This window comes from Solanum tuberosum, unplaced genomic scaffold, assembly GCF_000226075.1.
Source record: "Solanum tuberosum cultivar DM 1-3 516 R44 unplaced genomic scaffold, SolTub_3.0 scf00186, whole genome shotgun sequence".
Classification (NCBI taxonomy): domain Eukaryota; kingdom Viridiplantae; phylum Streptophyta; class Magnoliopsida; order Solanales; family Solanaceae; genus Solanum; species Solanum tuberosum.
Genome location: NW_006239112.1, coordinates 816361 through 820669, shown reverse-complemented (window position 1 = coordinate 820669; position 4309 = coordinate 816361).

Below are 4309 nucleotides of genomic sequence, written 5' to 3'. Positions count from 1 at the left end.
AAGGGGTGGGGGTAGGGGTGAGGGTGGGGTAAAAATATTGAATTTAAAAACAAACTTTAAATATTATTTTTTTGAGGGGTTGTTGGGGGGCTGGTTTGAGGGTAGGGACCAAATAAATTGATTTTTTCAACAATTTTTTTTTTAATTGGAAGTTGGAAGAGAGTTTTTGGAAAAATGTTTTCCTTAAGTTTTGAAGTGAAGTCATTTTCCTTAAGTTGATTTGGAAAACATTTAACCCAACCAAACATGAGAAAATTGGAAAATGTTTTCCTTCATACCAAACACACCCTAAGAGTATTCTAATATGAACTAGAATAGTCTACCTTTTCATTGTAACTTTATCTCGTTCCATAGATTTCTTGTAGATTTATTATTCAAACCGTAGACGTGTGTACTTATATAAAGACATAAAATGATACAATTTACCCAAATATTATATTCATTAAAATAAAACAATACCATACAATACAATACAATACATTATGAAACAATGCAGAACAATCATCCAAATAGACATTGTAATATAGAAAAAATAGAACAGTTAAGATCTTGTTTCCAAAAAACCCAAATCTTACTGATAGAACAAAACTCAAAGTGATTTTGTTTCAGGAAATTCATCAAACCACCTAGGGCACAAATAGTTTTAACTAACAAAACTAAATTATTGTTTGAAAACATGAAAAACCAATGTTGGGATATTCAAATTCTACGTTTCAGGAAATTCATCAAACCACCTAGGGCACAAATAGTTTTAACTAACAAAACTAAATTATTGTTTGAAAACATGAAAAACCAATGTTGGGATATTCAAATTCTACCACTATCATCTTTGCGGCCTGTCGAGACTCACACCGTCGTGATTGGCACCCACACTAACCCTCCAGCGGGAGCACCATTAATACTAATTAGCTGACCAAGAACTATGAAACATAATCAAAACTAAGGCATTTAAAGTTACAGAAACAGGTTTAAATGCTATGGAAAAAATAAGGAGTTCCCATAGACTCCAACCAAAAGTCTAATCAAAACAAATGCGGAAATAACGCCTAAAACCTGAAATTCAATGTACCAAAACATTTAAAGTTCAACAAGTCTAAGAAAGAAGGTGCAACCCCAAACTAAACATAAGAAATCTAAAGAACTAGTCTAAGTCTGAAATTGTGGACATAAATAGAAAGAGAACTCATGGCAGCCTAGAAGAACTGGCTCACCCTTGAATTTAGAAATGATCACTGATCTTCTAAATGAGGTTTGTCAATAACCACCTAAAGATGCCATGTACTCAACAAAGAAAGAGCAAGTGCAATATCAGTACACAACCACAGTGTACTGGTAGGTTCACACGGCTATCCCACTATGTGTAACATACATAAGCCATTACAACATAATAATAACATGCATACACCGAATATATACAATATCAACATCATTTAAGAACAATGTACAATTTCACAGTTTTCAAGATATACAATTATGTCAAGTCAATTGTCCTCTCATGGAACTAACACTCAAACTGTTAGTGTACCAGTACGTGGTACCCGTTCCAAGTTAGTGCGTCAGATCGTGACACCTGTTCCAATGTTTATGCCAGTACGTAGAAACTGATCCTAGTTACTGTGTCAGAACGCTACACCTGGTCCATTCAACAAGCCAAAATAACAATCACAGTATATTCTCATAATAATACAATCAAGTCACGATTTATGGCATTCAATCATTCAACTATCCTCATTTACGATTTGTGTGATAAATAATGCAACATTCGCATACATACATGTATCATAACGAATCAAGAACAAACAGATATCACACAACATGAAATCACAACCATCACCTACCTCGAACAGAGCTTGAATTCTCTAAGAAACTTGATTCTTCCCTTTGCGGATTCTTTCCACTTGTTCTTGGTCTACAAAAAATCATAATAATGCGAGGATCAATAAACAACACCTAATTACTCGGATTATAAACAATAATATCAATCCTAGGTCAAACCCTTGATCCCCATACCTAGATTAGGGCTTTTCCCCACCATCCAAACAGTTCCAAAACCATTCCCCAATAATAAATACCCACGAAAGTAAGTTCTACGGATCGAAAAATAGATTCAGGGAGTGAAAACCTTACCTTTAACCTCTAAATGGTGGAAACTGTCAAGAAAACACTTGGGGTCGTTCCTTAGCTTTCAAAGTCGAAAAGTGCAGAATAAAATATTTTTTAGGTATATTTCTGACTTAAGTCACGACTATCCCGCCACAACGGTCCTCACCCCGCTACAATGGCCCCTTCCTAGCATAAAAATCCCGCCTTAGCGGCTAGCACAAAAATAATGAGCAAATTTAAGAATTCCAAAACCCCCATCCACAACACACCTTCAACTAATGACACTCAGAAACTGCCTATTCACGCTAAGATCAGTTTCGGGAGTTCTACTCACCCAAATTCAATTCCATAAAATTGTACAGGTTCCTTAACGTCTTAGTTATCTATTTATGTGATCAGAATCACAATTAGATCACCTAATTGTTACTAGATTTCCCTAGACCTTACTGACTCCGATTTTGTCCAAATCTGGACTAAGTTGGGAAATTCCAAGTTACTACGAAAAAGTTTTCCGGCCCAAAATTTTTCCCCATTGATTTTTCTATAATGATAGAAACTGGTCATTACTATAGATACAAATTTACTATCACTCGTCCCCGAGTGACAAACATAGGAAAAATAGGCTAAAGAAAGAATGGAGTAGTACCTGAATCGACGAACAACTCGGGATAATTATCTCGCATGTCCTTCTCGATTTCCCAAGTAGCTTCCTCAATTAGACGATGCTTCCATTGAACTTTGACGGACGTTATCTCCTTGTTCCTCAACTTTCGGATATCACAATCAAGAATTGCAATCGGTTTCTCCTCATATTGAAAGTCTTTGTCTAACACAACTGAGTCCCATTTTATGATGTAATCCCCCTCACTATGATATCTCTTCAATATGGACACATGAAATACCAGATGAACTCCTGATAGGTTAGGAGGTGAAGCCAATTTATAAGCCACCAGCCCTACACATTTTAGAACCTCAAAGGGACCAATGCATCGCGGACTTAGCTTGCCCTACTTGCTAAATCTCATCTCCCCTTTCATGGGTGATACCTTAAGAAGAACATTCTCACCAGTTTGAAATGCCATGTCTTTTACCTTATGGTCTGCATACTTCTTCTGCCAACACTGGGCTACTAAAAGCTTAGCTTGAATACTACTCACCTTATCTTGAGCATCCTTCACTAAATCAACCCCCAAAGGTTTCACATCTTCAACCTCGAACCATCCTATGGGTGATCTATATCCCCTCCCATAAAGAACCTCAAATGGTGACATATCTACACTAGAGTGATAACTATTATTATAGGAGAACTCACACAAAGGTAAGAACTTATCCCAATGCCCTCCAAAATCAATCACATATCCCCTCAACATGTCTTTTAACACTTGAATAGTCCTCTTTGACTACTCATCCGTCTGTGGATGGAATGTTGTACTAAAAGTGAGTTGTGTGCCCAAATTCATCATGTAACTTTCTCCAAACCTTAGAGGTAAATTGCGTACCATGGTTGAGATGATAGAGAGGGGCACCCCATGCAACCTCACTATCTCTTTCAGTTACACCTTAGCAAAATTGTTCAACATTATAATCTATTCTTACCGAAATAAAATGGGCTAACTTAGTCAATCTGTCATCCACTACCCAAATAGAATCAAACTTCCCCAAAGTCTTGGGAAGACCAACAACGAAGTCCATAGCTATCCTTTCCCACTTCAATTCTGGAATTGGAAATCTTTAAAGCAAACCTGGAGGCCTATGGTGTTCATACTTTACTTGTTGGCTGTTTTGACACTTAGCCACAAACTTCGCTATATCCTTCTTCATGCCCGACCACCAATAAATTCGCTTCAAATCCCGGTACATCTTGGTCACACCCAGATGAATGGAATATCACAAACCATGGTATTCCGTCAACAAATTCTGAATCAAGTCATCAACTCGAGGAATAGAAATCCTTCCTTTAAAACTGAGAACACCCTTCACATCAAGAGTGGTTTCTTGTGCCTTCCTAATCGCAGTCTTCTTCTTACACTCGTTCAAATTTTCATCCTCAAATTGTTTGGCCTTGATCTCCTCAATGAACGTGGCCCTTACTTCAATGCTAGCTAACACCCAACCTCTTTCTGAGATGCCCAACTGCATGAACTTAGACTCCAAGGTCTGAATTCCTTAGCCAAAGGTCGCTTGGTTACACTCAAGCAAGCCAAAC